Source organism: Ascaphus truei, chromosome 1 (genome assembly GCF_040206685.1).
Source record: "Ascaphus truei isolate aAscTru1 chromosome 1, aAscTru1.hap1, whole genome shotgun sequence".
NCBI classification, from domain to species: Eukaryota; Metazoa; Chordata; class Amphibia; order Anura; family Ascaphidae; genus Ascaphus; species Ascaphus truei.
The window spans coordinates 432,894,374-432,920,536 of record NC_134483.1 but is presented as its reverse complement, the minus strand read 5'-3'; positions in this window follow the sequence as shown (position 1 = coordinate 432,920,536).

Here is a 26,163-nt window from a genome sequence, read left to right as displayed (position 1 = left end):
ACTCCCCGTGGAGCATAGAATGTATACACGGCGATGTAAAACGCTATCCGACGGCCAAAATCCAGCTACAGGTAAAAGGTCAGGAGGCTTACCTCGAAGTAGGAGTCGCTCCTTGGCTCCCTGCCCCCGTTGTGCTCAGTCGGGACTGGCCTTTCTTTTCGGACCTAATGGCCCCAGTCTTTCACAAGGAGCCTCCTTCTAGGGCTCAGGAGAACCCTGGCAAACTGTTCCCCTTCTCGGCAGACCTTTTTCCAAGTAGAGACCGGGTTCAAAAGACTCGGAAGTAAAGACGCTTAGACAAACAGGACTGGTTGCAGAAATCTGGGTCTCAAGGTGACCATTCTAGAAGTCAGAGGTCACAAGTGATGGCTGGGGATGGCCAAAGGGAGGGGGATATAGGCCCTGGAGATTTACCAGACCTGTACCTCCCTGACTTTCGCCAGAAGCAAAGGGAAGACCCAGTCCTTGCTAGACAGTATGACATGGTGGTGAAAATTGATGAACAGATTTTAGATGCACAGGGGGTGATAGTATTCCCCCATTTTGAGCTTTCAAAGGATATCCTTTATAGGGTGAATAGGCAGACACAAACAGGGGAGGTCACCAGACAGATATTGGTTCCCAAGGCGTTTGTTAAATCTGTGTTCACTCTAGCCCATACTGTCCCTTGGGGTGGTCACCTGGGCAGGGATAAAACATTGGACCGTATTTCATCCCGATTCTATAGGCCAGGGATGCATAGTGATATTGCTAAGCTATGTGCCAGCTAACTAGTCCAAAAGGACAAAAACCAGCCCCTTTGGTTCCTCTAACCTTGGTGTCAGTTCCCTTTGAGAGGATTGGGGTAGACTTGGTAGGACCTCTAGAACCTTCTGCGAAAGGACACAGGTTTATCCTTGTAATAGTGGACTATGTACAAGATATCCTGAGGCGTTCCCCCTGAGAACAGCAATGGCGAAGCAAGTAGCCAACAAGTTGTTGGAACTGTTCTCACGGGTTGGACTTCCCCAGGTTATGTTGACAGACCAAGGTACAAATTTCATGGCTAAACTGATGCAGGATGTCTTAAAGTTACTAGAGGTCAAGTCTGTTCGGACATCGGTCTACCATCCACAGACTGACGGATTGGTGGAAAGATTTAACCGAACTCTAAAAGGGATGCTGAGGAAATTTGTAGATTCAGAGAAGAGAGCCTGGGATGAACTTCTCCCTTTTCTGCTGTTTGCAGTGCGGGAAGTTTCCCAGGCCTCCACAGGATTCTCTCCATTTGAATTGCTCTATGGCCGCCAACCCCGGGGTATCCTAGACCTTCTAAAGGAGTCCTGGGAGGAACAGTGGTCCCCTTCTAAGAATACCCTGCAATATGTACTAGACCTTAGGAAGCGCCTAGATGTGGTCGGCCATTTCGCCAGGGAGAATCTTAGATCAGCCCAGGACAGTCAGGAGAGACATGACAATCAAAATGCTCGCATGAGAGTGTTTCACCCAGGAGACCAGGTGATGTGATTGTTACCCAGTTGCGAGAGTAAACTCCTGGCCAAATGCAGGGCCCAATTCGAAGTACTCCGCCGTACGGGTGATGTGGATTACGAGATCGCTCAACCAGGGTCCAGGAAGGGTAAACAAATTTACCTTGTGAACTTGCTGAAACCCTGGAAGATGCAGCGGTCTCTATTCATCCACCCGGTGGAGGAGGAAACGGACTTGGGTCCTCAGCCTCCACGGGAGAACATCGTGATTGACGATAAAATCCCAATGGGTAAACAGTTGTCCTCTGAACAAAAAGGGGACTTGTTAGCAATAATTACACAATTCCAGGATGTTTTTTCTGACTTACCAGGACAAACTAACTTAATTTCCCATGCAATCGAGACAGCACCTGGGGTAAAAGTACGTTCCCATCCTTACAGGTTGCCTGAAAGTCGTAGGGCTCTGGTAGAGAAGGAGGTACAAGAAATGTTACACTTAGGAGTGATTGAGGAATCATGCAGTGAGTGGTGTAGTCCACTAATTATGGTCCCTAAACCCGATGGGAAGGTAAGATTTTGTGTGGACCTCCGAAAGGTCAATGCGGTATCCAAGTTTGATGCATATCCGATGCCAAGGGTGGATGAATTAATTGATGCTCTTGGTAACGCGGAATATATATCCACGTTGGACTTGACAAAAGGATACTGGCAAATACCCTTAGAGGAAAAGTCCAAATGCAAAACAGCCTTTGCCACTCCCATGGGTTTATACCAGTTTGTGACAATGCCATTTGGACTGCATGGAGCCCCAGCCACATTTCAGAGACTCATGGATAAGGTACTGAGGCCCCATAGGACTTATGCCACATCCTACCTAGATGACATTGTCATTTATAGTAAACACTGGCGGGCCCATCTAAATAGGCTGAAAGCGGTCCTCAAATCTCTAAGAGAGGCAGGGCTCACAGCCAACCCTAAGAAATGTGCCTTGGGTAAAGCAGAAACCAAATATTTAGGGTATGCAGTGGGAGGTGGAAAAGTAAGGCCACTAGCTGACAAGGTAGCTGCCCTGAAAGAAGTTCAAACCCCCCAAACAAAAACGCAGGTACGCTCTCTGCTGGGTTTAGCAGGGTATTACCAGCGGTTCATCCCCAACTATAGTGGCAGCCCCTTTAACGGACCTCACAAAAAAATGTGCCCCTATACAAGTGGTGTGGTCAAGGGATTGTCAGAGAGCCTTTGAGGACATAAAAAGGTGTCTATCAGAGGGTCCCATCCTTAGAAGCCCAGACTTCAACAGCCCTTTTATAGTGCAAACAGATGCATCAGAGATAGGGCTAGGGGCAGTGTTGTCACAACAGTTTGAGGGAGTTGAACATCCTATCCTTTTCCTGAGTAGGAAATTGTTCCCAAGGGAAAAAAACTACTCAGTGATTGAGAAAGAGTGCCTCGCAGTAAAGTGGGCAATCGAGGCTTTGAGGCATTACCTGGCAGGAGTCCATTTTACTTTGGTGACGGATCATGCTCCACTGAAGTGGTTAAATAGCATGAAGGATTCCAATGCTAGATTGACTAGGTGGTATATGGCCCTCCAACCCTTCTCATTTGAGATTCAGCATAGGCCGGGAAAAGAGAACGCAAATGCTGACTTTTTTTCTAGAGAAGGGGTGGATGGTCAGGCTTCAGCTGTGCGTAGCCCCAGCCACACACTTACAGGGGAGGAATGTGACAGGGTAAATAAAAGCCACCAGTTATATGCCTGGAAAACCTATGTTTAGTCTGCAGTGCAGCACTGACTAGGTTAACTTCAGCTGGGAACCTCAGGACAATTAGTTGGATCCCAGCTGCCTAATCAAAATGTGTTAAAACCCCGGCTGTAGACACATGGATCTTGGTTGTTGATGAGAGAGGAGTAAGCTGCTGCTAAAGAGATTTCCTGATACAAGGTCTGATAAACAAAGTAACTGAATTATAAACTGTCTGTCTCCTGCTTAGAAAAGGGATTGCTGCCTGAGTTACACACTGTCTGCTAAAGAGAAACTGTTTCGTTTTGTTTTTGCTGAAGAAAAGCTATTTTTGTTTTGTGTGTTGTATATCTGTTAAGGCAAAATAAATAAGCCTTGGCAAGAAACCCACGTGTGTAGTTGCATGTACCCTGCAACAGTCACCTTTCACTGACTTCAGACCCCCATCCACCTTCACCCTTGCCTTTGCCACTAGCCCAAATATTCAAGTATTTGTTAATCGGGTTACACGAGATTTTGAGCTCCTTTCTCAAACTGTAACTCAGTCCAGTCTGACCAATAATGAATTGACGGCCCTCACAGACCTACAAAGAAATCAGGACATTGTAATTAAACCCTCGGATAAATTGGGCAATTTTGTCATCCTTAACAGGGACGACTATGTAACTGAGAATTTACGATTGTTGTCAGATCCCACATGCTATAGGGTTCTCCCTTCAGACCCTACGGTTACATTCCGTGCTAAACTTCTTACCATTCTACAGAATGGCATACAGTCTGCAGTCATAACCAAACGGGAATTTGATTTCATTCTGGGGAAGACACCGCGTATAGCTACATTCTACAGCCTCCCCAAAGTCCATAAGATACAAAGACCCCCCCCCCAGGCAGACCTATTGTATCAGGCCTGGGCAACTTGACTGAAAATGCTAGCAAGTACATTGACAAAATCCTGAGGTCATTCGTAGAAAGTCTTCCTTCATATCTTAAAGATACCACGGATATGCGTCGAAGGTTGGAAGATATCACTATTGATCATGACACACTCCTAGTGGGTCTGGATGTTGAAGCCCTCTATACATGTATTCCACACGATAGGGGGCTCTCCGCCATAGCACATTTTTTGCGGGGCCGTGGCACTGACCTGCTTCTTCTCAATGATTTTTTGATCCAGTTGTTGGATTATGTCCTAACACACAACTACATCCTGTTTGTCGGCCGTCAATACCACCAGATCCAAGGTACAGCAATGGGCACAATGTGTGCTCCCTCATACGCCAATCTATACCTTGGCTGGTGGGAAGAGAGGGTCATCTTCAGTGAAGGTATGCATGACTATACCCAATGGATTGACCTCTGGTGCCGCTATATAGATGATATATTCATTCTGTGGCGCGGCACCAGAGAGTTACTAATCCAGTTCATCAGTATCCTCAACAACAATGGACTGAACTTATGGTTCACGTCTGACATTCAGACTGACAGTCTCACTTTTCTGGAAATTGCCATCATTAAAGGTGACAATGGTAACATTATCACCACGTTACACCGCAAGGCTACTGCTACCAATAGCCTTTTATTGGCTAATACACATCATCCTACACATCTAGTTAGGAATATCCCTGTGGGAAAATTTCTGCGCATTCGGCGCAATTGTTCGACCCAAAGTGACTTTGAGGAACAGGCCAAAATACTCACAAGCCGTTTCCTCCAACGGGGGTACACCAAAGGCTGTATTAGGAAAGCCTATTTATGAGCTAAACGTTCCCCACGTACCACTCTGCTATATGGGACAAACCAGACACCAACGGCCACTAAACTGGTTCGATTTGTGGGCACATATAACAACAAGTGGAACAGTGCCAATTTGATCTTGAAGCATCACTGGCATTTATTATGGAGGACCCAGATCTTAAACCGGTTTTAAAAACTTATCCGACACTTGTTTGTCGCAGGGCCAAGAACTTGAAGGATCGGCGGGTACACAGCCATCTTGGCAATGTGGCCACAAAACATGGCTGCCTCAGCACCCTATGGGCACCTTCAAGTGTGGTACATGCAAAGCATGTGAATTTATCATCCCCACAAAATCATTCTCCAATTGGGACAACTCTCGTCAGAACACAATCAGACAGTTTTTTAACTGCAAAACCTCAGGAGTTGTGTATTTGGCCACGTGTGGCTGTGGCAAAAAATAGTGGTTAAAACCCGATGTGAGTATAGGCGACATGTTCTCGAGCACATTGGTTCTATTAGAAACCACTTGGATACTCCACTTCACGCCATATCAATGAAGCACATAATGGCATCACCAGGAATTTACGTTTCTGTGGTATTGATCACGTTACCATTGGGCCCAGAAAAGGAGACTGGGACGGTATTCTACTTCAAAAGGAGAGTCGATGGATCTATGACTTACATACGTTAAGCCCCAATGGTCTCAATGAGGGCTTCCTCTTTACTCCATTTTTATGAGACTATTCATCGTTCTCTGTATTACCCACTTTATAACATTACTATACTCAAGTGTTTGACTGAGACTAGTGGCATACATACACCTCTTGTTTACTCACTGCCTACTGCCTAAAAAATTCGTTTTTAATTTTATCATGGGGGCACTGCTCACCATTTTAATCATTATTATATTGGTATCTCATGTGTTTTTAATCCTTGTATACTCCCTTTCCCCTTCTGTGACTTTAACACATTTACATTCCTCCCCGCAGAGCTCTTTAAAAATTGGCCACTGGGGGGAGTGAAGATCTATCCCTCTCTTGAGAGAAGCTATCGCGAAACGTACATCAGAGGGCATGATGACGTCACACGTTACGCTTTCCAGCATGGACGCCTGCAGCTCCTAACTTACCTAGCAGACGTCATCGTGTCACGGCTTGAGTTCTCTGCAGCTGCTCACTCCACGAGGCACCTACTCAGATTGAAAGGATCGTGTATCCAGGGCCAGCACAGATAAGTTATCTAGGGTCCTCTTTCCCTCTTTTCTGTCCTCTACTCCCCCCTTCTCCCCCCCGTGTGTTGTAGGGGTATGTTATTGAAGGTGAGATCCAATGGATTACATGATCCTGCTGCACTCTATTCCCACAGGGCCAGTATATATTGGTGTGTAGGGTATCCCCTTTTCCCACCTTTCTGCCCCTGTGTGTAGCTACTTACCAGCAGGGTCAGTTGCTTGTGGGGTTTCACTCTTTTGTCCATTTACCATATTGGACTGTATATATATATGTCTGCAGCGTTTTCATTTATGTGTGTTATCATTGATCATTCCTTGCTACTGTTTTGTCATTCACCTTTATGGTATATTGATGCATGGTTGACAGTGAGCTTGTGCTTACACACATTCTAGTGCCTTTTGTGGGTGTATATATTCATATAGCGCTCCAGTGACGTCATACACCACGGTTAGCCCCTATTGCCTTAAACCATAGGCATAGTGCTTTCTGTTATCTTTAGTGCTTATATTCATTGTTCCACTTTTTTGGACAATATTCTGGCAATTTGCTGATTTGCACTTATTATATTCTGTTCACTTCATTCACCATTTTTCTGGTAACAATCATTTTAATCAATATCAATAAAGCATATTTAAATACCATTTTCAGGTTTGGTCCAGATTTTTTCTGTTGTGTTGCTTATTTACCTGGGTGATCTCCCTCTTCAGATTCTGAGTGCATTTATAGGGCCTTATTTGTATGTATTGTGCCTTTACGTCATACAGTGTTCTTTGTATTTTGATTAGCCTCCCTTCCCTATTGCACGAGTCTGTATCAGTGATCCGAGTGGTCACACTAGGTTGAGCGGGTGCATCTCTCTTTTGTTTCTACTGTATATGCCTGTGCGCCTTCCATCAGTTTGGAAGAGCTGCGCAGAGAGAAGCTGCATCTCTCTGCTATGCTCTTACAGGGAATCGCACTTTTTTTATTTTAATTTTAATAACATAGTATTGAAGCAGGGATCTCCGGACCTGAACCACATTCATTGCAGGTCCGGGACCCTTTGCTTCCTGAGGTACAGGCCTCTGTATTGAGTTGATGGAATCTCCTGCAAGTTTAAATGTCCTGCATCACAGCCCATGTGACTGGGACATTTAAGCTTGCTGGACATACCGGCACCCCATACTGGGGCCTGTACCTCGGGAAGCAGGAGATAACTGTATCTGAATTTTTAATGTGGTTCAGCTCTGGAGAACCCCTGCTTCAGTACTATGTCATGAAAATATAAATAAAATCAGAGCTTCATTACCGCTATACTAATGAAGTGGTTAACCACAAAGTTTATTGCTGTTAGAGGGGTGGGTGAAGGTTATAGTTGCCCAGGGTGGCTGGATAGGTATGACTTCTCTACCAAACTTGATGGAAGTCAAGCAGGTGCCATATGCTTTCCTCTCCTTTAAGGTGACATTACATCACCCCAAAAAAGAGAAGGCATCAAATGGTACATCCATCAATCGAATTGGTGGATGTTCCATGTGATTCCATCAAGTTTGGTATAGAAGTCATTCTCTGCCAAACCTGATGCCTGGACAATGGTACACCCACCAATATTATTAGTGGATATACCATTTGTCTGTCAAATGTGCCATCACAGGCCTTATATAAGGTCTGCACATCTCATTTGAAAGGAATAAGACGATGTTTCAACATCTCCTGGACCTGTTTAAGAAAGAAGAGAAGAAAGAAGAAAATAAAGAAGAGATGATCTACTTACCGGTTTCTCTTTAGCAAGCAATATCGTGGACTTCTGCGCATCATGCTGTACTTCAAGCTGAGGATCATTGCTTTGTGGGTCTAAAGTTGTTGGTGCTGCAGTTGGATGAAGAGGATAAGCATTCATCACAGCAAGAGTAAGAAACACTTTGATTGACTATAGGTGTCCATTGATTGCCAAAGGATTTATCTGTGTCCCAGTTGAGGGCATAGAAAATTACACTGACAATCAATTGATGCCTTCATCCCAGCAGAGGTAAGTAACATTTTTATTTACTATATGGAGGCAGGCTGTTGATTGATTTTGATGGGCAAAAGCGCTATTAGTCAGATATGGCTTATAGGGCTTTTCCCCATTACTGTGTGTGGTCGGGGGGTAAGGGGAGATTTGTTGGGGGTGGAGGGGGTGGGTAGTAGGGAGCCATTGGTTGTCAATGTGGCTATCTATACCCCGATTGAGGTCATAGGTAACAACGGTGAGAATCAATGGATTAATTGGCTAGTGTTTATATTTTAGACTATTGTAATCTGTATTGTATTATATTTTATTACACTGCATTATTTATTTGAATGAGCAAAAGCGCTATTAGCCAAATTTTGCAATTAGTACTTTTGTCCATTCCTGTGTGTGTGTAGGGTTGGTGGAAGAGGGGATGGATGATGGGGTAGTTGCTACAGGGTGGGTGGTTAGGCCTCAATAGTATACAAAAATATATTTTTTAATCAAAAGTACTGTACTCTATATCCAAAGATCAAATTAATAAAGGAAAAGATAATAACACTATATAATGCACAAGTCATCAGAAATATATCTCTTGTCCATTATTTCAGGGGGGGGAAATGGCATTTACAAGTAAATTTGAATACTGTACTTTTCTAAAACATATTTCTTGATCCATATCCAACTCGATAAGCACAGAGAAGCAGTCGATGTTAGGAAGAGCTCTAATATCCTGGATATCGTTTGGTTATGTCTGTTTTTAACTATATTTATATTTATGCTGGCTGCTGATTATAACATCAACACTGATTTTTATTGCTGTACTCTTGTGAGTGTGTTTCTGTACACATTTTTTTAAATTATCATACATATTTTTACTATCGGTTTTGCGCGTTCTTTTTTCTTCTTCCATATATACTGTATATGTGTCCATTATTTCTTGAATTATTTTTTGCACTAGGTCCATTCTTCATTACAGCCAGCATTGTACAGTGACAATAAAGGGCAGCAAGTTCACTTTCTGCTAAAATATACTGTTTATTGTATTACACATATCTGTAAAAAAAATAATAATAAATCATGACATGATGCTAAAGGTGACTGCAATGGACTGCAGGAGAACCTGGCACATTAGGCAGTAAAAGGGTTAAATGCAAACATTAGATCCACATTACGTTTGAATTATCTATTTTTGCTATTTATCGGCACTCTGTTTACAGACAGCTGATGCTGATAAAAAGGTCTCTGCTGTTCCTATTTTCTATTAAACATTTGTATTCAAAGTCAAATTATTTTTGATAGGAAACACTATCATGTATCTTTCATATTTTATAATGTAGGCTAAACATGTCTAGGGTAGCTAATCTCCTCTTGTGTCTTGCCTCATAATCATTCTTTCATTTTAGTTCAACTATATTGTACCTTATCACTTTCTTCAACATCCTTCCTTTGTTATAAAGAACAGAACCGAGAATATGTTTGACATGGACCAAAGTATTTTTCCATCCTTGTAATGAATCTGATGATATCTGACCTTCTCCTATTTCAAGGTGGTTTGCAGATAAAAGCAGTTTCCTTCTCAAACTCGTGAAATCATACATTGGCGAGATATAGTACAGATACAATCTTTCAATATACACCTTGTCTTTAATCCACTTTATTACACTGTGTTTTCATTTACCATAATGATTTGTATCATTAAAATGTAATTAACAATTGCCAACTGCAAAAACATATATTTAGTAATATTCAATGTCAAGTATATATCACCGAAGTGAATGAAACAGGGTGCGTTAAAAGTATGTGAGCTGTAAAACAATTTGTTCGTCATTGGATGAAATGCATTATAATTCATGTTTAAGCAGGTTACAAAAAAAATAATACATTGACTTTAAAGTTATAAAATCTAATCATCTTAATTTATTTCCACCTGTATTTTCTTGTATAAGGATTCCACTCTTACTATTATGTATCCAGCAATGAAATTAACCCTGTTACTTGAAATAAGAAATATTAATATTTCTACTTCAAAACATGTGTCTTTGTAGCTGTGTTGTTGGGTATTTGACTGGAGAGAGTGTTAAAAGCAGTCAGTGATAATTTTGAGTACACTTTATTCTGCTTTAGCAACATGAATCAACAGAAATGTGATACGGACTGATTTTTGACTAACAGGAACCAACAATTAAAACTGCAAACCAGACATAAAATAAAACAGCACGAAAGAGGGGTTCTAAAGAAACCCACATTCACTTGCACATGTACCGTCTAGTCTACATAACACCCCATTTCTTTTAATGTGCTTTAATCATGTTTCAATTTGGGACATATTCTACTCCACGGTGGTCACTGTGACTCTTTTTTTAATTTCTTATACCTCTCTTTCTATCTGTACCTCTGAGGCACGATTGTCCAATTATCCTTGAAAGTGGTCTGTAGTATCCAAAGAGCCAGGAATTTGTGGGCAAAACTGAATCATTTACATTTGGCTACAAAAGAGGCTCACCCTAAGGACAAACAAGTATTACTTGTGTATGAATGTATTCATAAATGGTCTACATTGCCAGTCTTGTATGTGTATGTAACACTTTTATCCCATCCCCTCCTAAGTGAGATGGGGGGGGAGGGGGTACTCTCCTTCTGGGTTACCACAAGCAGTCTGGGTGCTGCAATCTGCGGGCAACAGGAGGGCTGAGGGCTCCGCGATGGTGTGGGGAGAGCCAGGACAGTGACAGGAGGGGGAACGATTACCTTTGTATCTCCAGATGGTGCAGTGCCTCCAGCCAGTAAGGATCCTCTGGGGTCCTCAGAGGATGGACAACCACTGACACTTCTTCATGCAGAGACAGGAAGCCACACAGCAATGTCTTTCTGTATTTTATTTAGCAGACTCCATGATAAAGAAGCAGTAGCAGCATATCTCTCATGCAGTAATCATCATTCATTCCTGCTCTCCTGCTTTCTGGGCCTAAGCTGTAGAATATCTCCTCCCTCCCCCTGGTAGCATGTGGAAGGGAGAGACAGTTTCTCCATCTGTTGTCTCCTGTCTTTCTCAGTTCACTCTCTACACTAACTGAACACTAACTGAACACTAACTGAACACTAACTGAACACTAACTGAACACTAACTGAACACTAACTGATAATTTAGGAGGCATGTCCCAATTTGAACATCTCAGGAGAGTGTCTCTAACTCTGGCTCATTACAAGCCAAAGCCGGATACAGATTGGCCCACACACAGCAGGGGGCGTTCCAACCAATATCCACCCCTGAGATTGACAACCTCAGAGTTGCAAGGCCTGCCCTCGAATATTGCTACAACATTCAAGGCTGAAATACACATACAGGCCTAAAACTGGATTTAACCTTTCCACTGCCTGCACTAACAGGACTGACAGAGGAAAGGTCAAGAAACAGAAGTAACTGCCGGGAGGCTATGTTACAATCTCCCCCTGGTAGAATCCAATGTCCTCACTTGGAATTACAGTAGGTATAACACTACCTTACTGTGCAACATCTGTAAATCTAACATGAGCTGAAATGCAATAACCACTGTACATTTCAGCATAACAGGACCAGCATAAACACTGCTGGCATATCATGGCAACACAGTGAATGAGTAGAACAGAACCATTTTCTACAACAGTAGTAATAGAAATACATTAATAGTAATGGGCTGGGTCAGGCTTCCTTACCGTTCTGCCATTGCCATCAGGTACTTTTACTGAGTAGCACCTGCGTTTTCCAAACTCCGAAATATACTCCACCCTGTCTGGGTAAATATTACGCCCCACTTTCCCTTCCCTTAGCAGCCTCTCTATCTCTGCTTGTTCTGCAGCCTTGCGCTGACCCTCCTCCCCTTGTGGTGCTACCCTTACCATAGGTGTGACAGGTATATTAACACTATTACTCATGGGGGCATCAGGCATTACAGTTGACAAAGGCATAGGGATCACAGAATTAACACTAGGGCTGACAGCATCAGGGAGCACTGGAACAGGGCAGGGCGGACCGGGCACATTATAGTCACTTGAGCGGGAGACTAAAGAGCCCTCTCAAAGCAGAGCCATAACAGTGTCCATAGTAAGGCTCTGTAGGCCAGAGCCTCTGGCAACACTCAATTCAGCCGCAACATGTGGCTGCAGAATCATGGGAGCTCCGTTCTTCTTTTATCCCCCGGAAGGGCAGGAACAAATAGTCTGAAGATTTAGTACTCACCAGGGAGGTACAGTAGCAGCAGAAGTCACACCCATCCGGCCGGACGGTTTTGCGGCCTTCCCTTCTCCCGGTGATGAAGCAGCAACATGTACACTGGGGTTGGCATCCTGAGTAGTGCCGGCCGGCACTACCGAAAGAACTTCTCCCAGCAGTCCCAGCGCGTCGTAGTGGTGTTCCGCCTCTCTCACATACGCGACTGTCTGTGCGCGGGCCTCGCGCATCTCTTGGCGGCGGACGGTAAGTGATGCCACATCGTGGACATCAGGATTGGTGCCAGCCTTAGGAACAGGCACCGGTAGAATGAGCGGCAACTCGGGAGCGTTGGAGGCCCTGACCGGTACCTCAGGGGTTGTAGCAGCCGCGCTGGCAGCGTGGATCTGTCGGAAGGCACCAGCAATGATTACTGAAACCGGAAGCTCCGCAGCATACTCGGGTACGGTGGAGGTAATGGCAGGGACCTCAGTGATATCATCAGCCTCCAACTCACAGATTTCTCCATCCTGGAGCAGCTTACCGGAGCGCAGTAGGAAGCACCTCGCAGCGTGAAGGTGGTGCATCCCTGCGGGGCTCAGACGGTTGGCTACTCGGTAAGTGACACATTGAACACAGTTCTGGGGTGGGGTGATATTGCCAGGGTTTGTGAAAGGACTCACCCAAACTCCTCTGTAGATGCTGACAGACTTCTCAGCACACTGGCCCAAAGTTCACACTAGGCCACATTCTCTCATAGTGGAGCAAGTAAGGCAGCTTGGCAGACACAACCACCAGTGTTTGAAGTGGAAGTGCACCTGGCTCCTCACTTCCTGTGTGCTCCTTTAAGGCACAGCCAGCTCCTCCCCCTGGTAAATAGTATAGTCCAATCCAGAGCAAGCAAAGGGGGAGGGGTTTCAGTAGTTCCCGCTGTTTTCTACAAACTGTAGAGCAGCAAAAGCTTGCACGTTGATGCAACTTTTGCAAAAGAGCACATGGCTTCCCTGGTAAGGCGGGAAGCGCCATCTTGAGGTAGAATAAGAGTCCATGTGGCCCCCAGTGATCTGGAGCCGCCATTTTAAAGCACAAAGTCCATCACCACGCGGTCTCCTTGAGAGCAAAACCACCATCTTGTGAGGACTTGTGAGACAGGCGTTACCAACTTTTCTTCGGTAAGGAGCTACGCAAAGAAAGCACCATTATTTTTGCAGAGTATCACACTCCCTGGGGTAGCTTCAGGGATCGCCTCCAGAACCATTACCGCAATAGTCCTGTTATTGCTGGGTGCACATGGGTCTCAGGTGATGCCTCAGAGGCCCTGTCCCCTTGCTGTAACTTCGTTGGGGAGTACAGAAGGGTATCCACGCTCCCTGGTCCATAGCCCACAGGGGGTCACCCCAACTGCAGTGCCAGGATGAGCCTGCAGGCTCCCTGGTGTAGCTTCAGGGACCCATTATTCCCCATCCTTTTCTGGGTTAACTGATAGGCAGGGTATCCACTCTCCCTGGCACATAGCCACCGAGGGGTTATCCCAAATCCTATTATGCCTGTAGTGATGTGTATGTGGGTATCCACGCTCCCTGGCCATAGCCCCCCAGGGATTCACCCCACAGGCTAGTGACTGTATGTGGGTAGCACACTCCCGGGTACATAGCCACCAGGGGGTAGCCCCACATAGAAAAGGTCCTTTTCAGGGTGACCCACTCCCTGGGGAAGCTTCAGGGAGAGATCCCCTCTCTGGAAAGTCTACATGCTGTTGCCAAAGTCTCAGACACTGCTGCATGGTTTACTGTCTCTGGAAACCTGTCCCATTGGTAAAATCTGTCCTGGGGAGCAGTTCATCTCAGCAGTGCCTCCAAATGTAACCCTTTTATCCCACCCCCCCTAAGTGAGATGGGGGGGGGTACTCTGCTTCTGGGTTACCACAAGCGGTCTGGGTGCTGCAACCTGCTGGTAACAGGAGGGTGTGGGGAGAGCCAGGACAGCGACAGGAGGGGGACAGATTACCTTTGTATCTCCGAATGGTGCAGTGCCTCCAGCCAGTAAGGATCCTCTGGGGTCTTCAGAGGATGGACCCCCACTGGCACTCCTTCATGCAGAGACAGGAAGCCACACAGCAATGTCTTTCTGTATTTTATTTAGCAGACTCCATGATAAAGAAGCAGTAGCAGCATATCTCTCATGCAGTAATCATCATTCCTGCTCTCCTACTTGCTGGGCCTAAGCTGTAGAATATCTCCTCCCCCTCCCCCCTGGTAGCATGGGGAAGGGAGAGACAGTTTCTCCATCTGTTGTCTCCTCTCTTTCTCAGCTCACTCTCCACACTAACTGAACACTAATTGAACACTAACTGAACACTAACTGAACACTAACTGAACACTAACTGAACACTAACTGAACACTAACTGATAATTTAGGAGGCATGTCTCAATTTGAACATCTCAGGGGAGTGTCTCTAACTCTGACTCATTACAAGCCAAAGCCGGATACAGATTGGCCCACAAACAGCAGGGGGCGTTCCAACCAATAGCTACCCCTGAGATTGACAACCTCAGAGTTGCAAGGCCCGCCCTCGAATATTGTTACAACATTCAAGGCTAAAATACACATACAGGCCTAAAACTGGATTTAACCTTTCCACTGCCTGCACTAACAGGACTGACAGAGGAAAGGTCAAGAAACAGAAGTAACTGCCGGGAGGCTATGTTACATGTATGATTGAGACACCATTGAAGCTGAGTCCTGTGATCCCCAGTGCCTGTTATAAAACCCATATTGTCTCCGGAAGTGACATGCACCCACAAGGACGCGACTAAGCTGAGACCACTAACACTATCAGTGGGGAGGCTCCAGATCGTGGAGGGTTCCCGAGAGTGATGGGGTATCCGAACAGAGGTTAAAGCGGTGAGCGGCAGTAGAATAACATTACGTACTGTACAGTATATTAATAAAGATATTTGTATACACTGGGGTTTCTGTTATAATATAATTTCTGAGTCTCTGGGTATAAGGGACATACTAAGAAAGATGTTTGAACATTTATTCTTAGCTGCCTTATTCCCCATACACCATCTTATAGACTTACACTGGACTCTCAGAATCCCCCTCAACCTTATATACAGTTGGGGCACCCACAAACCCTACACTTGTTCTAGGCTAACTTGGCACTGGCTGGGGTACCCCCCTTAACCTAGGGATTCCCTTAGCTACAGGGATACCTGTTCATCTCTGTGCCTCATTCTCCTTTATGGGCTATACTGAAGCAGGGTACCCTAGCAGTGAGTCGCGCTGGCGTTTTCAAGGGGAGATATTGCTGGGACAATGTGCCTACATGTATCCGGGAATCAGGCATGATTCCCGGGTATATATTTAGGGGAACCGACAACTCCGGACCCCGACTACCTAGCATATTCTTTTTTGTATCAATCTTTTTTTTATTGGCATTGACATTTACAGGAATGAGTACATACTTTTCAATAACATAAAACTGTTTAAGTTCGACTGTACTGAGTGCATGCTGGCCAACATTGTTTTTTTTTTTATGTTTGGGGTTAAGGGAGTAGAGGAGGGGGAGGTGTGGGGGGGCTGGGAATGGAGGGGGGTAGACAAACAGTGGGGAGAGGCAGGGGGGGGGGCTGGATAGGGGGGCAGGGAAGGGGGGTTGGCGGGGGGGGGGAAAGTCCCCCTTGGCTCGTCTACGTCTCCCGCCTTTGGATTCTGGGCTCGTCCCATCGATACGGTTTGCGCTTTATATCTTTATCTCAATCCCTGGGGGCCTATCCATGGGTCCCATGTGTTCCAGAACTGTGTCATTTTTTTGTGCAACATAGCTGTTAGTTTTTCCATTGACATTACCTCGTCCACCCGCCTTATGACTGTGTTTCTTGCAGGGGCTTTGACCTGCTTCCAGGCAGCTGCTATTGAGCACCTGGCTGCAGTCAAGATTGCAGAGACCAGTCTACTCATGGGTGGGGGTAGGTCGTCAAATGGTTTACTCAGCACCAGGGACAGTGGATCCAGGGGGAGAGGAATTCCTGTTGTCTCATAGAGCAGCGTCTGGATCTTAACCCAGAATCTCTGAATCTCCGGACATGACCACCAAATATGGGCCATGTCTCCCTTTTGACCACATCCTCTCCAGCACAGATCTGGGGTGCCGGGGAAGATCTGGCTCAGTCTAGCCGGGGTCATGTACCATTGGAATAGGATTTTGTAGATATTCTCTTTTGTTACTGTGCAGATTGAGGTTTTTGCCGCCATCTCCCAGATATCCTTCCACTCCTCACAGTCAATTTGTATGTTTAGGTCCGCAGGCCATTTTTGCATATAGTGGTGGGTCGGGGATTCTGATGCTGACTCTATCTCCCTATAAATCTCAGAGATTAAGCCTCTTTGATACCTGCCTTTACTGCATAGTGTTTCGAATCTGGTGGGTGGAGGACATTTGGAGTTCTGCGAGAGCGAGAGCAGAAAATGTCTAATTTGTAGGTATTTGAATAGGTGGAGGTGTTGTGCTTGGTATTTGTCTCGTTCCTCTTTAAAGGTTAGGATCTATCCATTTTTCAGCAAGTCTGCAACCAGCCTTATTCCAATCCCCTGAAATTGGGCAAATTGCTTTTTCGAGCACCCGGGTGGGAAGTTCGGGTTCCCAAAGATAGGGGTGTTTTGTGAGGGGGTATTTAGCAGGCCCTACTTCCCTTTGCTTTTAAGCCACGAGTCCCACGTGCATCTCATTGCTCCTAGTTCAAACCTCCTTGGTCCTCCTTCTTTTCCTCCTTGGGATCACATGAGTAGCTGAAGTGGTGATGGGGCTGCGTAATGTGTTTCTATCTTGAGCCAGCAGCCCGCTGCCAGGTCGCAATTCCAAACTACGGCTTGCTTTAGCTGGGCTGCGAGGTAGTACCTGACCACATCGGGGACCCCCAGACCTCCTCTTAGTTTGGTTGATAACATGACCGATCTGGGGACCCTCGGTCTCTTGTCATTCCAGATAAATTGGAACATTTGGGCCTGTACATTTTTCATGGCTATTAGTGGGACGACTACAGGGAGTGTTTAGAAATAGTACAACAGCCGAGGTAGGATGTTCATTTTGAGGGAGACTATTCTCCCGAACCATGATATTTGATGTTTTTTCCACGACTCTAAGTCTTTTTTAATTTGGTCAAATAGTGGGGGGTAGTTGTATTGATTGAGGGATCCGTGGGAGCTTGAGATTCTTATACCTAGGTATTTGATGTATGTGGTGCTCCACTTATATTTATAATTGGACTGCAATAGCTTCCACGTTGTGTTTGGGAGGGATATGTTAAGTGCTTCTGACTTGTCTATGTTTATTTTATAGTCAGAGACTGTTCCAAATTGGTGGAGTACCTTTTGTAGGTTCTGGAGGGAGATGTGGGGGTCAACGAGGGTCAGGATCACATCGTCCGCGAATAGGGAAATTTTGTATTTCTTTGTGGAGATCAAAATCCCCTTAATGCTCTTTTCCTGTCTAATTTTGGCTGCCAATGGTTCAATTGTTAGGGCAAATAGGAGTGGGAATAGCGGGCAGCCCTGTCTGGTCCCATTTCTGATTGTAATTGGGTCTGATAGGCCTCCTGAGATTTTCACATATGCTGTGGGGTTTTGGTAGAGGGCTCTAACACCCTCTAAGTAGGGACCAATAAAACCAAACTTCAGCATTGTTTTGTCTAGGAAGGACCATTTGATCCTGTCGAACGCTTTTTCCGCGTCGAGGCTCAGGATCATTGCATTGGTACCTGTGAGATGCACGTGGTCGATGATATCCACTATTTTGCAGGTATTGTCGGAGGCCTGTCTTCCTGACACAAAACCTACTTGATCTGTATTAATGAGTCTGGGGAGAATCGGGTTGAGCCTGTTTGCTAGTATCTTGCTGTAAATTTTGAGATCTGAGTTAAGTAGGGATATTGGCCTGTAGTTGCCACAGAGAAGCGGGTCTCGACCTATCTTGTGGATTATGGCTAAATTTGCTGCAGTGACGGTAGCGGGGATTGGCTCTCCGTGTAAGAAGGAGTTGAACAGGTCAAGCAAGTAAGGGGACAGAGCCAGAATGAATGTCTTACATTTGTTGGAGAATCCGTCCGGTCCCAGAGTTTTTGCCGGCTTAAGGGAGCTAATAGCTTTGGTTAGTTCTTCTAGAGTAATGTCTTTATTTAGTTTTTCTAGTTCGGCCTTTGAAAGGGAGGGGAGGGAGCACTCCTCAAGGTATTTTGAGATTGTCTCTAAGGGGGTCGGATTTTGGCCCGGAGGGTGTAGGTTGTACAGTTCAGAGTTGTAGTCAGCACATTCTTGTGCTATTTATTTTTCGTCATATGTGACTTTCCCTGATTTTGTGTGGATTTTGGATATCTGAGACTTTACCCGTATGCCTCTAAGTTTTGTGGCTAAAAGCTTATCAGCTTTGTTTCCTTTATCAAAGAATTTTTGTTTTGTCCATCTTAGGGCTCTTTCTACTTCCTCTAATTGTGTTTGTTTGAGGGCTGCTCGAGTTTGGTTTAATTGCTTTAGTATTTTTTTGGATGCTGTCGTTTTGTGTTGCTGCTCTAGGTGTTTGATTTTATCTGTTAGTTCAGTTTGGAGTTTAGCTTTTTGTTTTTTCTTATAGGCTGATATCGAGATTAAGTCTCCTCTAATTGAGGCCTTATGTGCCTCCCAAAGCATAGCCGGTGCCGAGACCGTACCTGCGTTATTCTGGAAAAAGGAGGAGAGTTTACGTCTTATATTTGTCTCTGTCTCTGGGCAGTTGAGTAGGGAATCATTCAACTTCCATTTGTAGGGATTGTTTTTGACAAATGGTAGGGCGAGGGTGAGTTCCACTGGGGCATGGTCGGACCAGGTAATTGGACCGATGTTGGAGTGGGAGGAAGCCTGGAGTATGTTGTTGGTACCCAGAAAATAGTATAACCTTGAGTAGGACTGATGAGGGGCAGAGAAGAAGGTGTAATCCCTTTGGCCCTGGTGCTGAGCCCTCCACACATAGACCAGGGAGAATTCTTCCATTATTTCCCTGAATTTTTTTGCTTTTTTTGTGATTGGGTCATGTAAGATGTGCGTTGATTTGCATTGGGCAGGTCTTTTGGGGTTTTTGTTTTATCTTGTGTGTGTGAGGCGACCATGTTAAAGTCTCCTCCTATGATTAAGGAAGAGAGTGCCTGCTGTTCCAGGGAGTCCAGTACTTTTTTAAGGAACTGGGTTTGATTTTCATTGGGGGCATATATATTCACCAATGTTACGGGTGAACCTGCTAGAGTACCAGGAATCTTCCCTCTGGGTCCGTTTGAGTGTGAGTTAGGGCGAATGGGATGTTGTTCCTTATTAAGATGGCTACTCCTTTCTTTTTACTCGGGGAGGATGCGTAAAAAGCCTGTGGGAACAGACTCTTAAATGTATTTGGGGGAACAGGTGAGTTAAAGTGTGTTTCTTGCAGGAAAACAATGTCCCCTTTTGTTCTTTTGAGTTCCTGGAGCGCTAGTTTCCTTTTTTTATTTGAGTTAAGTCCCTTTACGTTAAGCGTGATTAATTTTATGTCTGTCATTTTGTGGTGTGCCTGTTTTTCGGAGTTCTGAGCTCCGAGGCCCTCTGTATTCCCACAGTGAGGGCTACTAGTCTTGCGAGCCTTAGGTGAGTTTGTGTAGGCAAGTGGGGGTGTGGGGGGGAGGGGGGGAGGGGCAGGGAGACACAATAGGAAGGGGGGGGTCATTTGGCCTTCAGATGGCCCTAGAAAGTAGGCCTCTCCCGTGTGGGTGAGAGAGGTGCGGGGGTTTAATGCCCCTAGAGATCCTTCCAGAACTCAGAACACGGTCGGAGACCGGAGAGAGGGCCCCACAGCTTTCATGAGAAAACTTATTGGAAACCACTTCTAGAGTGACCACTTAGTGTGGTGTCCTGTAAACAATTCTAAACATCATCACATAAACCTTTGGAAGAAACAAAACCTGTTTAAGACCTCAATTTTTGGCGGTCAACACTTACAGTGGCGGCAGAGTTTATTCTAACTCGGCCGCCACCGCAAAGTGCGGGCAGACGCGGCTTACTTTTTTTTTTTTCGGCGTGCCGCGCATCAGCCGGCCGCCGGTCACGTGCGCCTGGCGTCCCGAGGACTCCAGGCATCCCCGAAGATGCCAGGAATCCCCGAAGGAGGCTGCAGGTAAGGGGGTATTTTATTTTGGGGAGCGTGGAGCGGGCCGGAACAGCCAGGGGATCGCGAGGGGAAAGGAAGGGGGAGGGGAAGATGCAGCTAGGGTGGGCTGGCGCACGGCCACGTTCGGCGCCAGTCCGTAATGACGCGCTGGGCAAGACGGTTAAAAGTTAGAATAGGATGTGCCGCAGCAGTATAGAGTCTATATTGTTATGTTGTGGGCATACCATATTTATCAACCCGCCTTTTGGTTGCTCTGGGCCTGTAGTTAGCCCCGTCTCCTCTAAGTGCTATCTTTCACTTCTCTACTATCGAGGTGCATCGTTCCTCTGCATGTGGGGGGGAGGAGGGGGGGGCTGCGGGGCAGGGATGGGGGGAGCTGGGAGGGGGTGGGGGGGAAGGTAGGGGGGAGTGGGGAGGGAGGGGGAGAGGGGTGGAAGGGAGGGGGGAGAAGGGGAGAAGGGGGAAGGGGGATGGGGGGGACAGGAGGGGTGAGAGGGGGAGGGGGATGGGGGGGAGGGAGAGGGGTGGAGGGAAGGGTGGGAGAAGGGGGGGAGAATCTCTGGATGGGAGAAGGATGCATATCTGGTTTATCTTGGCTAGGGATCTATGTGGGCTGAGTTAGGTCTACCCTAGAAACCATTTTGTAACTCTATTCCTAACAGTTGTCAGGGGGGCGGCCGCATATAGCTTTTTGCACAAAGCTGTTATTTTTTTCCCTTTCGGTCTTTGCTTGTCATTTGGGGGGGGCAGAGAGGGGGGGCAGAGGGGGGGGAGGGAGGGGAGGCGGGGGGGAGGGAGGGAAGAGGAGGCGTGGGGAGGGAGAAGGAACCACTGGTCAGGGAGGTGGATGCCTATCTGGCTTGTCTTATCTAGGAATCTGCGTGGGTTGGGTAGACATTTATTATTAACCCTTTGTCTCCTCTCTTTCTGACAACTGTACAGGGAAACACAGCATTTGGCATTTTTCACATTTGCTTCTGTCTGCTTATCAACTCTATCTCTTACATGAACATTTGGTATTTTACACATATCATTTGCATTTACCATTTATCTTTTGCATGTATCTTATTTCTACATAGGGGGAAGGGGAACGGAGGGGGGGAGAGGGGAACGGAGGGGGGGAGAGGGGAGCGGGGGAGGGGAGCGGGGGGGGGGAAGACTAGGGTGCGGGGGGAGGGTGGGTAGGGGAGTGGTATAAGGGTTGTGGGTACATCCTGGAAAACAGTATTTACATTTCTCTTTCTAAATTGGCTAACTTTCCCGTTAGGCTGACTTTGGGCGCATATTGGCATGAGTCCGGGGGGGATAGGAAGTGAAGGGTTTATACGACCTGGGCTACTCGGGCCGTGAAGTGGCAGGCCTGGTGCTGCGTCCCATCGTCCTGTGAGGGGGGGTATGAAGGGGACAAGGGGGCTTCCCCTTCTGTTCGTACATGGGGCTGCGTCCTCTGTTTGTGCAGGCGTGTTCCCGGTGCTTCGGTCAGCTTCGCTCCCTGCACCCGTGGAGGGTGTCAACGGGACCTCTGTTTTCTCCGTAGGTCCAAGTGGTGCTTGTCCTCCTCAGTGGGGCTTGCCGGGCCAACCAGCCTACAACCTCGGGCTGGACTCCGATTGAGTGCTGACAGGCCTGGACGGGGTCAATCGGGATACCTTCTAGCGCTCCGATGATGTGAGTAGAGAGAGCTTAACCTCCTCGAAGGGGGGGGGGATGTTAGTTCGCTGTTAGGGTTTGTTGTGGGATCGCGGGGCAGGATGTGTGGGTGGGGGGGGGGTAGGCCACGGGGAGGGGGGATAGGGGAGGAGGGGGGATATCTCGGGGGTGAGTATGAGAGGGGGGGTGTGAAAGGGGGGGGGGAGAGTGGGAGGGGGGAGGCGAGGTGGGAGGGGGGGCTACGGGGAGGGGTTGGGGTGAGGGGGGTGAGGGGTCTGTCCTGTGTTGGTTAATTGCTGGGTAGTGGGATTGGAGGTGCGGGCGAAGCTTCAGGGAGGAGGGGGGGGCAAGTTTGTGGGACAGGTTCCATAGGTGGATCGGTGGTTGATGAGGTTTTCTTGCTTCGGATCAGCGAAGGGCTGAGGAGACGGCGCTTTGTCCTTCTTTTCTTTGGGCTGCTTTTGTAATTCGTTGTTCCCTCTGGGGCGACCGTCATCGTATTTCAGATGGTATGTTCGTTACTCAAGGGCCGATGGATTCTTCCGATTGGCCAGCCTTTCAGAGGCCCGGGGAACCTCTATCTCTTCGTTATTTGTGAGGGGCTTGGCTGGTGGTCTGCTGTCCTGCTGCTGGCTCAGCCCCATCGCTTTTAGAAACGCCGGCGAGTCCTTCGGTCTGGAAATGGTGTAGTGGCGTGCATTCTTCAGGACGATCAGCTTAAAGGGGAAACCCCAACGGTAGGAAATGCCCCTTTCTTGCAGTATGTTCGTGAGGGGTTTCATTCCTTTCCTTTTTTTCTAGCGTGGATCTGGATGGCTGCTTCTTCGGCGCCATCTTGGGAGTCTCCGCACTGTTCAATGGGACGTTGCGCGGGGGTAAAATACTTTGTGACTCCTGGGCCCTGGGTCCCTTTTGGGCGAGCCGGCATCTTCCCCAATGTCTGCTGTGTTGTTTGTGCGTTCTTTTGTGATTTTTTGTGTGGTTTGGGTCGCTCGATCATACAAATTGCTTGTGAGGGTGGCGGGAGCTCCTCGACTATCCGACCATGTTCCCTGATGTCACCGGAAGTCCTACCTAGCACATTCTGACAACAATTCCTCCGCGAAACCCCCTTTGAAACTCATACCCTAGCAATCCCTGCTTGATGGCATGTCCATAAAGGGAAAAACACATAAATTTTTTAATTATGCATAGTAGATTGGAATCTTACAATGTTACTGGGCCCAAGAGCTAACTCTCTTGGACCCTTATACATGGATCAGGGTAACCAAAACAGGCTTAACCTTTATTTGAGAGCCTGATTACCCCCTCCTGTCACAGTCACTTGTATTTCTTCACTACACAATGACTTATATTCGTGAGAAGCTATGGAGCTCCTGCAATGGTCAGCTGGCAGTCAGGAGCGCATCTACCTGGTACTCTGTGGTTGGCTCAATACTCCCACTCTATGCGTTTTACCAAAACGAGGGTCACAGCTTCGTCAGGAGTGTGCCGCCTACATGGTATTACATGTTATACATATATACACTGTGCAATTACACTAATTAAAAACCTACTGATGATTTGAACTGGTATTATTGATTGATCAGAGCAATTAAACTTGCGGTATATATTAAAACAAATACCTACTGCTGCGGCAGCTTTTATTTTAAAACTTCTCGGGAGCGTAGCGGTTGCATTTTCTAAATTCCACGCGGTTCACCGCATTCATGCCGAATTCATTCCACATTCATGCCGCAGTCGCGCCGCCCAGCACCCGGCTGATCAGCGGTTGATCTTTTTTATTATAATGGTTCGGATTTAATTGGGGGAAATTCTTCGTGCATCCGCCAGGTGGCAGATATTCATGAATTGTAATGAATTCTTATCTGCTACAATAATGTAACTACTTGCAGGTATTAAAAAAAAACAGTGGTCCATTGTGAATTGACCTTGGTACTGAAGAAGTTACAATACTGTATCAATTTAGGCGTTTCATAATAAAAACTAAATGCACAGTGTCTTTTTTACATAACTGCACTGGATTTCTCCGTGTGCAAAAAGCCTGACATAATGACGTCACTAAATCAAGATGGCCGGCGTCACATGGTATTTCAGCCAATGAGATCATGGGAACTAAATCCCCAATCTGATTGGTTGTTGTATACCATGTGTACAATAACCAATCAGATTGTGGAATTGGTTCCCACGATCTGATTGTCTAAAATCCCATGTGACATCGGCTTTGTGACATCATCTTAAAGGCAAATGAATCACAGCCATTCTGATTGGCTGGCATCATTCCCTTTAAGTGACGTCATTTAAAAAAAATTAAAGTCGGCACGTGGTTTTAACAGCCAATCAAGTGGCTGTTAAACCATTTTGAGGCAAAATGTGACATCACAAGTTCTATTTAAGGCCGTGATGCCTCATTTGAGCCCAAGAAGACGAGGAGACAATATCGGTTGGGATCTACTGCTGCGGCCGAGTTTATTCGAGCATTTGCCCGTTCTCGGCCGCAGCAGTAACCTGGCGCGCGCCGGAGGGTGCCGGGCGCGCGCCGAAGCCTCGGAGGAGAGGCCCGCCGATCGGGGCTTCCCCCTCTCCTTACCGGGTCCGCCGGGTCCCCCGGAACGTCCCGCCACCGTCGTGACATCCACGCGGCACCAGGGCTCCCTCGGGGAGCCCTGGGCACGGGTACAGGCGGCACAGGCACCCGATGATGCGTGACCGCGCATCGGTGATGCGCGGCACGCTGAGGGAGTGCGGCTCGCAAGCCGGGACATTTCCCGGCTTGCGGAATGAGCCGCACTCGGATAAAGTGTGCCGCCTGTGTACCATGGGGCTTTTTGGATTGACAGATGAAGATAGAAGATAAAGAAGTCCAAGAAATGGTGACATATGAAGATAGAAGAAGGTGATTAAAGAAAGAAAAAGAAGATTTTGGTACCTGATCTGGATCTTCATGGCAGATAATGAATGTTTGTAAATGTCTTTTTTTTACAGGTTTTTTCATTGGATGTGTTTTTTTTTTTTTTTTGGGGGGGGGGGGACATTGACTGAAATATATTAATCGGTACCACTTTAGGGTACAGATCAATACATTATTTGGACAATATTTGGGGGGCATTTGTGGCTTTGTATTGCTGCTGTTTTTTGCAATGTTAGTTTATTATGTGGATGTAATTGTTTGATATTTTTCAGCTTGAATGAAATAAAACGTTGCTGATTGCTTTTCTTTTTTAATGAAGGATGTATTGTGTTGGCTAATGCGTTTAATGGTTATTTCTGATATGTTTTTATTTTATTTCTTTTGTAGTTTAATGTTTCAATTAATTAATTAATTGGTTTAATTGGTTATTGTTACTATTCATTTCGAGTTGGTTTAGTAATTAATTGGTTTGATTGGTTACTGTTGGAAATAATTCCGAGTTGTTTTAGGAATGAATTGTTTTGATTGGCTAATGGTTTAATTAATTCATTGGTGATCTTGTTATTGCTTTTATTCATTGGATTAGATGGCTACTGTTTTTATTTAGTGAAGTGTGTTTTTTAGGAGTTTTTTAATGTTTTATTATTGTGTGTTTGGTGCATTAATGTATTGTGATTAGGGTACCCATTGTGTGCTATAGAGGCGTTTCATGCACATATTATTATTATTATTATTATTATTATTATTATTATCATTATCATTATTATTATTATTATTATTATTATTATTATTATTATTATTATTATTATTATTATTATTATTATTATTATTATTATTATTATTATTATATGGGTATGATGTACCACTGTAATACTCAATAGGTACAGGGTGGGTATAATCAATCCGGGGTGGGTGCTTAGGCCTCCCGGGTGGGTAGCAGGGGTGGGTGAAGGGGGTATTAGCCCTAAGGAGGGGTTTCTAGACCTTGCGGTGGGTAGCGGTTGGGTTAACCCCTTAATTACCTTAGCGGTATTAACCGCTAAGGTAAAAAAGGGATTAAGTCCCCCCGCAACCACCTCCCGCAAGGCCTA